We start from the raw sequence: 13,651 nt of genomic DNA, 5'->3' as shown, positions 1-13,651 counted from the left end.
TGATGGTTTCACAGGTCTTCATGTTGCTTACCAGGAGGGTCCTCTTGACGTTAGTTGATCCTGCTTGGCATCTCCTGGGGGGGCTGCTTTTGTGCACCACGCCCCTGTGTTAATAGGGTACCCAGCTTTTTGAAATGATTGTTATGTTCCCACTTAAAAATGGTGCATGGTGATGAAAGCGTAGAGCTGTGAATAAATGATGGCTCGGTGAGGCTGAGGAGTGTGAGGTGCCTGGGGCAGCTGCAGCACAAAATGGTCAGGGTTGAAATTTCTGTGGATAGTGAATGCTGGGATTAATTTCCAAAAAGATCAAAGCTGAGCCGTGGTCCAGGTATTTCCTACTGCCGAGGAGCCTTTCCATGGGTGAAGAGAGGGTCATGCTAAGAGAGGAGGGTTTCAGTCTCTTTCCCAAAACCTTGATCACTCTCAGATCTTTTCTGGGAGGCAGCAATCAGGTTTTTTTAAAAGCTGGAATGGCTGAGGTTGTATCCGGTGGTGGGCTGGAGACGTGTCCAAGTAGGCCAGAATGATTTAAGTTAGAAATGAAGGTAAATAATACTATTGCATAAATTCCTTTACTTTCTTTGCTGGAGAACTGGGGAGGACACTGGCATCCCCAGCGATGGGGATCAAGATGAAGGCCTGCAGCTCCTTCATAAGCATTCTGCAGCCTGTCCCACTCTGGACCTGTCTGCTGGTTTGGCTTTAGGACAGGAGCGACCCACATCACCTAGAGAGGAGAGAGCACATTTAGGCATGAAGCAACTGAGTTATAACAAAGAGGGAGGAAAGGCAGCTTGAGGACTAGGGAGGTGGAGGAGGTCATGATGATGCCAAGAGAAAGCCAAGTCATGGGTCGTAGGGGAAGAGGAGCACAGAAGGCACCTTCAGCTCAAGTGGGCAGGAGGAAGAGAACAGCTCTTGCTTAGGAGAGAGTTGATATTTCAGCCCACGCTTGAAAGGAGAGGTGGTGGGTAGAAGAAAATCAATTGCAGCAAAGCATTGTCAGGGGTTGGGAGTCGAGCAGGGAACACGGGAGGAAACTGGGTTACTGGGCAGGGAGGAGGGCAGAGCTACAGCATGAAGGAGCAGGTCTGGAGGTGGTCTCTTAGAGTTGAGAGACTGGAAGATCACAGTCCAGTGAGTGGTGATGGGGCATGCGGTGGGGAGACGGCACCTCACCCACCTAGAGCTGCAGGAGGGATGGAGACATCCTGGATCAGCATTAAGTACCTGTTCGTCACTGAAAAATGCTGTCATTGCATCTTAGCTAGCAGCTTCTTAATGATCCTGGTATGGGTCAGGCCCCAGTGGACTGCCCTTGAGGGCACAGTGACTGTGTCTCCTGGGCAGGTCTCACCAGGTATCATCCCTTCCTTGATTTAGCCAGCACCACAGTCACTTGCACCAGCTGACAATGCATCTTCGTTTTGTGCACCTATCTGTTATTGCTTAAACTTCTCATGTTTGCATGCAGTGACAGCACGTAGGGTGAAAGTTGCTCGTTCATGCAGGGCTGTCCACATGCCTTTGGTGTCCCCAAGTGTCTGTGGCATAACCCCACCAGGAGGCCATATGGGAAAGGCACCACTCTGTCTGAAAGCTGTAACAACTCCAGGCTTTCAGAAGTAGTTGGTGAGGACAGCAGCGTAACACTGAGGCTTAGTGGACATTCCTTAGTGGATGAGAGGAAGACTTAGGTGAAGCCTTCAACATTGTTCCTTACAGTATCCTCCTGGAGAAACTAGCTGCTCATGGATTAGATGGGTTTACTATTCGGATAACATGGATTAGATGGGTTTACTGGCTGGACAGCTGGGCACAGAGAGTTGTGGTGAACAGAGTTAAATCCCGCTGGTGGCAGGTCACCAGTGGTGTTCTGCAGGGCTCAGTGCTGGGGCTGGTCCTCTTTAACACCTTTATTAATGATCTGGACTAGGGGATCAAGTGCACCTTCAGTAAGTTTGCAGATGACACCAAATTGTGTGTGAGAGTCAACCTGCTGGAAGGCAGAAAGGGTCTGCAGAGGGACCTGGACAGGCTGGATCAATGAGCAGAGGCCAACGATATGGTGTTCAACAAAGCCAAGTGCTAGGTCCTGCACTTTGGGCACAATAACTCCAGACAATGCGACAGGCTTGGGGGAGAGTGGCTGGAGACGTCCCTGGAGGAGAAGAACCTGGGGATGTTAGTGCACAACCATGAGCCGGCTGTGTGCCCAGGTGGCCAAGACAGCCAACGGCATCCTGGCCTGTGTCAGGAATAGTATGGCTAGCGGGAACAGGGAAGTGATTGTTCCATCTCTGGTGTAGATGCACCAGATTGCTCTGGTGAGGCTGCATCTCGAGTACTGTGTCCAGTTTTGGGCCCCTCACTACAGGAAGGATATTGAAATGCTGGAGCATGTCCAGAGAAGGACAATGAAGCTGATAAGGGGTTTGGAGCACGGATCATATGAGGAGTGGCTGAGGGTACTGGGGCTTTTTAGTCTTACGAAAAGGAGGCTGAGGGGAGACCTTATTGCTCTCTAAAACTGCCTGCAAGGAGAGTACAGAGAGGTGGGGGTCAATCTCTTCTCTCAGGTAACAAGCCATAGGACGAGAGGAAATGGTTTCAAATGGCACCAGGGGAGATTTAGATTAGGTATCGCGAAGAATTTCTTTATGGAAAGGGTAGTCAAGTATTGGAACAGGCTGCCCAGTTAAGTGGTGAAGTCACCATCCCTGGAGGTATTTAAAAGGCGTGTGGATGTTGCACTTGGGGACATGGGCTTAGAGGTGGACTAGGCAAGGTTAGGCTGTGGTTGGATTTGGTGATCTTAAAGGTCTCTTCCAACCCAAGTGATTCTGTGATTCAGCTTCAACGTGTGCCAGGCAGGAAACGCCATACCGTCCTCATGTTCTTTCAAGTACAGAAATGTTTGGTTGTAGCTATTGTACGAATATACTACAATGTATGTACTACTTTCTTCCCACCTTCACGTCCTTGGAAGGGAAATGCTGCCCTGAGCATGGGGACCTTTGTGTGAAAAAGCAGCAATTTCCCTGAGCCCGTCCCTTTCCGGAGAGCACGTTCGTTCTCTACTGTTTAATGGCACTAAAACTCACCAAGACCGTGAGCACCGCACACTTAAAAACACTGACTCATATGGACTGATTTTCCCAAGGGAGAAAAATAGCAGTGGGCATAATTGATGTTGTCAATTATGCTAATGCAACAGTGCCAAATGCTCTTTGCAGAGATGCGGTAGCTGAGTGGTGTGGTTTTTCCATCAACACCCCCGCATGCTCAACATGGGGTCCGGGGAAGGCAACAGCTTTGCAAACAGCCACAAGTCCCAACACCCAGCTGGGTTTTTTTCATATTGAACTATTCAAACCGTCTGTTCAATCAGCGTCTTTGCTCCCTCCTGTTCTTTCAAGCCCGTTGATACTTGCAAAGAACACACATTTTTTGGTTTGTAAAATCCAGAGTACTTTTTCCCTTTGGGGCGTAAATCCTTACATTAAGTTTGCATCATCTTGGGTTTTTTAAGGGCTCTTATTTTACACAGGCAAGATTTGCTCTAGTATTGGAAATGTCTGATGAATGCCAGAGACACCCAAAAAGCAGCATCCCCCTTTTTAGCAAAACAAAAAAGATCGAGCAAGCCATGAGTGGCCCTTCTTGGAGAGTGTCCATGTCTCCCAGTGCACCAGTCCTCTCTTGCCATGGCTGCCTGTGCAGTGCCTGTCAGCACAGCATCCATACGTGCACATGCTTGTGTCTCTCTCTGCAACTCAGGCTTCTCTTTGTTCTCTGAAACCCCAAAGTGTTTATCAGACTCAGGGGGGATTTTCTCTCTTTTCAACAAGTGGCAGATTTGTGAAATACGGTTTGGTTTTAGTCAATAAACAAGCGGGTGGGATTTTTATTCCCTCAAATCCAACAGAAACACACTTCCTCTTGCAGTTTCCATGAGGCAACACTTTAAAATATTGTGAGTGTAATGTATGTTTTGGAATATAGTGTTTGAGCTGAAAGTCCTGTGATTGATGTTTTCTTGAATTTCCCCATTGCACCCGTAAAGAAGTTGGCTGTTTCGGTGGCGTTTTCGCATTCAGAGTCGAAGCAATCAAGGAGTTTTCATCTTGTTTATTCATTTGCCTATTTTTTTTTCTCCAATATTTAGATTCCGTTCTTAAGATCTGGATATTAGCAATTATCCCCTTAACTGATTTTATCCTTTCTCATTATCAAATTACAGAGATTTTTTTCAAGCCATTTTGAGCACTATAAGGAATAAGTCAGTATGGATGAGCCATATTTCCGTGTTATATATTCATGAAAATTGTCAGCGAAGACACTGACAAATCTGATAGACCTATTCAATAATATCGTCTTCCAGGCCAGACAAGCCTCCCTATATAATCATTGATTAGATCATGTCTCAGCAGCTGGATGTCAGCAGCGCAGCAAAGTTGATGGGAAGGGGAAGAAGGCTTTTTCAGCCCCCATCAGCTTGTTTGCTCAAAAACACACATCCTCAAACAGTCAGCTTGACCTGTACTTTTGGGTGCCTTGAGGGCAGTGAATTCTGCCATGGCAGCAGCCTCAGGTGGTGCATTCCATGATCTCAGCTAGTCCAGGGGCTGTCTTGTGGGCACTGCCATGGCCCCTTGCACTGATGCTGTGGCTGTGCCTGGGAAATGCTAACGAGCACAAAATGCTGTGCATCTGCTCATGGCTGCTCCGTTCCCTGCTCTCCCCCCTCCCTGGTTTCCCATGGGATTTCAAATCTACGCCACAGTCTTGGATCTTTTTCAGACCACGTTCTGGCACTGGGGCCTTCCTGGCACTACTGTAGGTGCTCAGGCGAGTAATCCGGCAGATGGCTGTGTTGCCCAAGCAAACTGACTGCTCCACCAAAAAGGGCAGAATCCATCTGTGTCAACACATCATCTTCCCTTGGCTGGGCCAGCGCTGTGTGATTGAGCCACCGCCGATTTCCCATGCCAAGGATAAAGAGTCTTGGGCTCATCAGAAAGTCTCTTCTAAAGCCCGAGAATCATGGACTGCAAAGTAAACACAACTTAATATTTTATATTTGAGGAAAGAAAACTATCCTAAAACTTTGCCGAAACCCTCCACTCTGCATTGTTAACTTCTCATCCCTTTGCACGGGCGAAGAAGCCATGCCTATCAAGGAAAACTTGGAAAAACTGGTAGCGGTGCGCTGACCCAGCACATGTGAGAAGCGCAGGGGGTGTGATGCATCCCTTTCTCCACAGGCTCGATACAGAGCCGCAGAATTCAGTCACAGCCATCTTCATTGTCTGTAACAGGCCTGGAGAGGGGCCAGGAATCAGAACAGCCGTGCTGGATTGCTATAGAAAGTGACTTTTTTCTTTATTTCCCCCCCCCGGGAATAAAATATGAGAACTTCAGACTAGATTTCTTCTCCACATTGTAACATTTTCAAAGTAGGTTAAGTTTTGAGTGTAAACCACTTGACATTGTCCCTTTAAATTAAATTTTGTGTCTACTACCATGTCAGCCATTCCTAAACTGGTGAAGAATAATAAAGCCCCAGAGCTTAGCTATGGGATATAAACTATCATGCAGTTCTGCTCTGCCTTTGTGAACCAGGCTTTCCTTTTTTCTTAATGGAATTAGCAAGTGAGACACAGAGCTGAGCACTGCGCATCCATCACAGCCAGAGAGAAACCATTTCTCATCTGCAGCTTTGTAAAAACACTGGGAAAACTGCATCCTTGCACATGCAGATTTGCTTGGCGCTCGATTCTGCAGACCCCCAAGTCAGAGGTTGTCACACTAAATAAATAGATTATTTAGGAAGCAGTCCTGCTTTTCCAGCAAATCGCTTAAAATTTGGGGAGTGGGGGAGGTGGGGAAAAAAATAAAAATAGATGTTTTAATATTTTGCCAGCTGTGTGGCAGCATGGGTGCTGCCTAGCTGCAGTCTCCACCGGCACTTAGACGCACAAGTGTGCACACTCCTTGCATTTGGGAGCACAAGGATGCTCCAGTTCCCAAGGATGCTCCAGTTCGTCTAAAAAGACCAAGCTTTCGAAGGCTGCTGCAAGCATTGCTTGTGTTTCCAAGCGCAAGGTTTTACAAACACATGCGGAAGTTGTGGGCACGGTGACAGGCTGCGAAATGGGGGCAGGTGAGCTCAGGAAAGCAAAGGGAAGACACCCAGTACAGACTGTATTTCTGGCCGTACAATTTATGTTGGGGGGGGGGTGTTCTTGGGGTTTTTTTTTGGCCTGTGACTTGAGGAGATCAATGAGGGCATCTCCCTCCAGGAGATGTGACCATGTTATGCCCCATGTTCCTGAATGTCCTTTTAAGATGTCTGATCGTTCAGAAGGTAGGTAGCTACAAATAGCTGAAGTCTGGGGCACATAAAGTCAAGGTGATGCAAGAACAGAGTCACTCTTCCATTGTAAAATAATTTCCTAATAGAGTCAAGTGGAGAAGGCATTTTTACTTACTTTGCCTACCTAATCCTGATAGAAAATTTTCAAAAAGTAGAAATGTCTCAGTTCATGGTTTAGAACCTGGAGACTTCCAAAATGGAAAACACATAGTGTTCACTTGAGAGTAATAACTCTGGCTAGCTTACTTTAGTTTATGGAGTGCCAGAAGAAAACCATTCCTCTTCTTGCGATTCTTCTGAGTGACTTTGCAGACAGGCAGAGGTGACCATATTCTGACAGCACAGTGGTCTCCAGCCTTTCCTCTGCCTCGTAGCTCCTTGCTGTTGTTGATGTCCAGAAAAATAATTTCAAAAGTAGAGATAGAGGCCGGCTGGCTGGTTAGTAAATCTTACTGCCAGTTAGTAAATCTTACTGCCAGCAGCTTCTGAACTACTGTCAGCTCCTCCACCTACTGCTGAAAGCCCAAGTAGCCAGCAGTGTCAGCTCCAACTACTTATGTGGCCCTGAAACCTTCTCTTGCCCCTAGTGCTGCTTTTAAATGACACATTGCAGCTGCTTCTTTCTCGAAGTCCAGATTTTTGGAAGGGTGGAGCGCAGAAAGTATCACTCCAGAATTCTTCTGTACTGTCAGGAGAGAAGGATGCTTTATTGTTTAAAATCTGAAAATCAGAGCATAATGCAATTGCTTAGCAGTGGGTGCCACAGCAATGGCTACCCCGGGTGGTTTTCTTCTATAGATCCTGCTTGGCTCCATTTTACTGAAATCAACGGACTTTCTCTAGAATAGAAGACAGACACACTGTTTGTAGAGGTCACATAGTAGCCTCAAAACCACGACCCATGTAAGAGGGAAACTGCAGCACTGTGGAATGCCGCGCTGTGTGATTTAACAGCACTTCCTCCTAACAGACTTTTCCTGAGGAGCATGCAAAATCAAACCAGGCTTATGGAGATTTTGAAAACAAGCAGTAGGGAGAGAGAAATATTGCTCATTTAATCTGCCAGCCTCAAGAGAATACCTCACTTTTTATGGGAGTTCTCCTTTAACTTTGAAGCACATATGCTAAGCTTGGTAAAATGGGCTTTGTATTTTTGGATTTCTGGTTGGGTTTGTGCTTTTATAATGAGAGACATCATGCCTTTTCATTACTTACCACTTCCCAGTGTCATGCTCATGGAACCTGTAATTGTTAGCATTAAAACTTAAATTAGGTCTCAGGTGAACTTCTACACATCTCCTTACCTAGACTGACATAGCTCAAGGAGAAAGAGCACTTCCATTTGTGCCTTTAAAGCTTAGCCCTTAATTTAGTCACTAATGAACGTGAATCAAAAGTTGCAGAATTCATTTGTGCTTCCTTCTCATAACAAACAAATTCCGTAATGTTGTGAGTTAACGTGATAAAGAAAGACATTTGATTTGCCTAGAAGCTCAGTAGCCTGAAAATTCCGTGTGTCTGTCCAGGCTAAGAGTTTTGATTTGAAGGAAGGGAACAGGCAAAGCAAGTGCCAACTCATCACGCTGGTATTGGCATGGGCAGCCTGATATTACAAAATCAGACCAAGCTATTTTACCGTTGTCAGCATCCCTGAAGTATTTAAGTCCTGGAAATGAATTCAGGCATAAAGCTTTGTCAAGATTTGGGGTGAGGGCGGAGTTTGTAATGCCAGTATATTTTTCCATCTAGGGTTTCCATCAGAACTGTGCAAAATCCATAAAGCTTGCTCCTCACACTGACTCCCACGTCTTGGCTTCCCCAAGACTGTGTACCTTACCAGTTGTGGTTTTCCTTTATACTCTCACATAAATAGTCTTCTGTAACATTCTGTTCTGTTAGAGGTTAGGGATAAAACCAGAAATGGCATGTGCACTAGCGATGAGCACACATGAGCTGACATAAGCATTTCTGTAGGTTCTTCTCTTTGTGTCCCTGTCCGTAAACTCACCATGTATCATTTACATATGTTTTGTCTTATTTGGAGCATAGAAACCCATCTTCCTGAGCAAATCTGAGCCTTTCAGCACCCTCTGATCTCTTTGTCTTCCGCTCAGCAGCTCTGTTTTGATCAGAAGAATGAATGAGCTCAAAGGGAGCTACATCTTGCAGGGAAAAAAGACGCTTTTCCTGCTTACACATAAAAATGTGATCCCTAAAACTCAACGCAGCTTGAACTGTGCCAGATTTCTCAAGTTGCCTTTATCAAGATGTCTCCTTTCTAAATAGGACCTCTAATGGCAAGAGATACCCAGAAGAAATGAGCGCAGGAAAGGACCCTTAGAAAAACCCTTCCATGGGTTGCAGTGATGCTAGTTGTATGCTCTCGTTAAAGCTGCTCCCAGAATACGTTCTTCCCAGCCTTTGTTTTCAGAGGTTTATGGAAATAAAAATCCAGCAACATGGTGTGATCTACAGCCACCATTTGTCTGCCTTGGACACGTGGAATACGCAGCATAATACTATGCCCTGCAGAGCTGCATCACTGAGTAAAGGATTTACCGTTACCAAAAGAAGGTCATTTTATACCTGACTAAATCGCATTGTGACACCCAGTTAATGCTGGATCTTTGCCACTTCTGTGATGAGTTGCCCCCCTTACAGGCCCCTCCTTTGAGGTATGCCAGCATCCAGTAACAGGGCTCCCTCTGACAATAGATAATAAAGTAACAGTATCTCCATCTGACAGTGAAAGAATAGTCCAGAGATGAAGTGGCATTCACAGAGCTGTACTTAACTTTATTGCAGACAGCCCCAAACCCACCTCACAGCAGAAGTCAGGGGGAAGCTTAGATTCTTCTCCCTTTGGAGCCTGTAGAAACCATGCAGCCTGGTCCTTCTGTAGGACCAACGGGCATGTACAGGTACAGTCTGAAACTTACTGTGATGCGGGGTGATGCACATGTGACTCTTACAATGCTCTGCTGTGACAGCTGGGTTTCACCCTGTGTCAGCTGTGGTGTGGGTGTCCATCTGTAGCTCCTAGCGCTTCATCCACATACCAGGAAGATGGTAGGTACTGGTTGGCCTTTTGGCATTCTCATGAAGGCACTTCTCTCTTGGCAGCATCCTCTTCCCCTTATCAACTTCCCCTGCCTCCCCTACAAGAAAGGAAAGTTAAAAAAAAGCATTTGAGACAAGACTCTGTCAATCCTCCCCAAGGAATATGCTGGGAAAATTAATCCTGTTGTATGGATTTGGGGAGGAATTTCATTCTCCCTTGGTTCCACCCTTCCTCTAGGCTCCAGGCACTTTGATTAGCTGAAGAGTCGTCCTTGAAGGATGATGTTTGAGGTGGTGCACAGCAGCTGTTTGCCATCCATGACGCTAGTTTGTGTTAGTTAATGAATATTAGGGAGTACCACACTGTATTTTTGTGCCTAGCTGCTGTATTTTAGGCCTAGTTTTTGTAAATCTGCTGTTAGGAATTACAGAGCGTTCCCAAAGATTTGAGAGTTAAAGTTATAATGAGATGCCAGAATATCCATTTTCAGAAAACATCAGCATTTAAATACTTGCATTTGATCTAGTCTGCAATGTAAAAAAAAAAAATATTTTGAAATATTCATAGAACTGAATTTCTTCAGAATTTTGCTTCACAGGATGTTTTGGCATTCTTTGTGAAATGTTAGATATCAAAATACGGTGAGATGAAAGCACATGACAGTTGTAATAAGTTTTGTAGTAAGGAAAGTTGCTGCTTACCACTGACTGAAACATCATCTTTTCCAGAAGGAGTATCATCATGTCAAATTACGATACAAACACATGATAATTTTACCAATTAGACACGTGAAATGATAACCCGAGCCTTAAGATAACAAAGCCTTCCACCTAGACTCAGGAAGTATAAATGCATCTGGTGGAAGGAGAAGTAGTATGGTTGGGGAGAAAGGAAGGAGATGGTGTGTTTATTTGTAATAGACCTTCAGAATGAAACTACATGGGGACAAGTAGCAGTTTTTACCTGGTTTAATAGATCGGAGTAAAGAGAGCCGAGACAGGCAAGTATCTTGCCACATCACTTTCACTTTGCTGATGGTTCCACATCTTTTCATTGAATGCGTCTGCTGAGCCCCATGCTCTGGGTGTCGGAGCAAAGCAACATAACGTTCCTTCTATGTTTCTTAACGTTCTGTGTATGAGACGCTGTGAAGCCACCAGTGGCACAAACCTGTTACCTGAGGAAAATGGGAACGGTTTATAGGAGTAAGAAATGCTGTGGGGGATGCAGCATTTTGAATATCATCTACAGCTTCTGTCCGCTGAGGTGTTTGCCCAGCCTGGCGGCGTGAGGCACACGGCTATGCCACGAGCTAGCTGAGGCGCTCCTAGTAACTCGAGTAGAGAGTTGTAGAGAGGTGACTTCCAGCATGCTTGGGCTGTCGTCATACCGCGCGCTCACGAGCACTGCGTTAGTGTGAAACACTTTTCCTGGAAACACTATGGCTGTAAAGGAAACATGCTGTTAGAGGAGCAGTGTCAGGGCATTGAGGAGCAGGGACTTGGACTTGAGGAACCTTATGGGTCCCTTCCAGCTTGAGATACTCCCTGATTCTGTTATTTCAGACTGTTACCTGCACTGAACTGAAATGTGCTTCTTTGCCTGCTGCTGCCATCACCAGCCTTAGCCATTTTAGACAGCCTTACGTAATGGCAAAATATTTTTCGGGGTTGGGGGAGGCAGGAAATTAAACCCCTCCCTATGGTTTTAATCTCCTTCTTTATTTTGTCTGTGGTTTAAAGCTGTGTCAGGTGTACATCAAAAAAACACACCCTCCCCAGGGTATTTCATTTGCAATTTCATTTAGTAATGGAAGTGTACTTCCATCTACCTTGGATGGGAAAGGATTAAATAAAAAAAAAATTAAAATAAAAAAAAATACTGTTCTAAAATCAAGTAGCAGAAGTCTAGCCTGTCTCTGTGCTCTGCAAATGAAGGAGCCATGGAAAGGCTTGTTATTAGTCTATAATATCAAACCTGATAAAGTATTAGTGTTTTGTCAGGCATGATATATGCTAAACATTTTCCTCTGCGAATTGCCTCAACAAGAGCTGGGACTATTTTTAGGCACATCTGGCACTGGGGATTTTTTTCCTCTCCTGCATTTCAGTGATTTAAAGGGCCTTGGCCAGCCAGAAGGATGTCAGCTGTTTGGTTTAAAATACTGTTATAAGAGTGAATAAGATTAAAAGAGGCAGTAGGTAAAATTCTGGTTTCACTGAAGCTAGTGGTAGAATGGCCATGAAGTTTAACAGCTTTGTGATTTCTCCGTGCAGCTTTTCCATCCATTTTTATTCTTAGTAAATTTTCCATTTGCCAAAATTGCCCTTTCTTTTCCGTTCAGCTTCTCTCACTTTGAATATTAGCTCTGGAGTGAGTGCTAAGATAAAATGCCAAACCCTTTATTTACACAAATGCCATCTCTACAGCTCATTTCTCTAAGACATTAATAGCAGGTGTGGGCATATAAAAACAGTAAACGCAGGTATTCATTTATAAAGAAAAGATGTTCTTAATAGACTTTTCTGGCTGTGTTTCAAGGTGGGCTCTGTGATGGCAATGAGTCTTGGCACCACCGTGGTGTAGAGAAGCTGCTCTGCTCTTTGTGCAATGCTGTGCGCTCGCACTGTGTCCCATCACACCAAAATATACCCACGTGTGGAGGCACAGGGAGCCGGAGGGACCAGAGCTATTGCCTGGTGGAGCTTTGGCATCTGACTAACAGGCCAGAGCTTACATTCGTACAGCAAGGCCAGACCCTTCCGTTGCAAAGCCAAGAACATGCCAAGGTTTCAGCTTCGTCTTGCCGTTGCGGAGTTTTGTGGCAGGTGGGAAACAAAATGTGTCTTTGGCAGGTGAGGTAAAAGATACAACATGTTTTGCTGCAGTGTTATTTTATGCTATTCTACAGTTAGAATTGGGAATAGTAAGGGATATCTTTCCATCTTCGGGCGTAGGAAAGGAAACATTGAACTTATTGCTGAATAGGAATTTATAACGGACAGTCTGTTAAAAACTGTTCCTCTAAGCAGCCAAAAGAAGATTTTATTGTTAGAACTGGGCAGATGTTGTAGGCTGAATGGACCCATCATGTTTTTACATTGCTGAGCAGTCACAAGCCATTCAGGGTCATGTTCGGGCAACCAAAATAACCGAGATATGCACAAGGGATTTGCCAGGCATGTGATTCAGGAAGCGTTCAAAAATACCCTATATTGGAGTTGGGTGGTTTTATTTCAGTCTCCTATTTTCTTACACACACTTCCCCCAAATTCTGCAGCTCTTCCTTTGGTTTCCTGGATGAATTATCTCGGGCGGCATGTTTTTACAAGCACAGATGCTACCCTGGAAAAAAAGAAAGGAGGGAAGGGAGCCAAATGGGTGTCACACTCCAGCTTGGCAGCACTTTACTGACATGTACCCCTCCATCCCCCCAAAAAAAGGAGGGGGAAAAACAAAAAGCCGAATTTAGTAATCAAAACTGAATATAAAATCAGTGCAGAACTAGGGCTGTAAGTCCTTCAGTTTGTCAGAAGGACTGAAGGAAATGCCTTGTGGCCAAAATGACGTCCCTGACCTACTTGTCCATGCTGTCACGTACCTGGGCAGCCTTTCCATCTCTGTGCCTTCCATCAAGCCTCTCTGACAGTTTTGCCATTCATACTTGCTTTCGGTTGTAATTTTTTTTTGTTTGTTTGTTTGAAGTGTGCAACCAAAAAGTAAATTCTCATAACACCACACTGGCAGGCCTAAATAGCAGACCTTTTCAGATACTGCTTCTTGCCATCCGTTGATTTCTGCAGAAGACAATCTGTTCCATCCTGGAGTTCCTATTGGAAATTAGGGGACGGACTGGTAATTGGATTAGGGTCTGCTTTTATTTGCAGTGGTTTCTCAAAACGAAGCCCCTGTTTAGTTTCATTGATCTCCCTTCTGCCCGATCTTTCTGCCAGTGAAAGCCACTCACACAGCTGACTGATGGAAAATGCAGCTTTGCGTTACATAAAATTGTGCATGTTCCTCTGGATATTGCCAGGTAGAGATACAGACGACATGCATCTCCATACAAACATGGAACCATGCTTCGTTAATCCACAGTTAAATTGCTCGAAGACCCTTTTTATCGATGTGGTCCTTAAAAACAGGAAGAGCTGCTAGTTGCATCAGTATTTAAATTCCTGCCAGACTCCTGCATGGGTGCTGAAGAG

The 13,651-nt window shown here is 45.1% G+C and overlaps 1 protein-coding gene across 1 annotated transcript in view; it reads left to right on the top strand.

Moving 5' to 3' along the window:
* The window catches only part of TMEFF2 (transmembrane protein with EGF like and two follistatin like domains 2), a gene marked incomplete at both ends in the record, with an annotated part of 128,873 nt that overhangs the window by 97,394 nt on the left and 17,828 nt on the right, over positions 1–13,651 (top strand). The gene's annotated exons all lie outside the window — the stretch shown is intronic.

The sequence above is a fragment of the Gallinula chloropus genome, assembly GCF_964237585.1.
Source record: "Gallinula chloropus genome assembly, chromosome: 5".
NCBI classification, from domain to species: Eukaryota; Metazoa; Chordata; class Aves; order Gruiformes; family Rallidae; genus Gallinula; species Gallinula chloropus.
The sequence above is the reverse complement of the archived record's forward strand: the minus strand, read 5'-3'. Positions and strand labels throughout refer to the sequence as shown.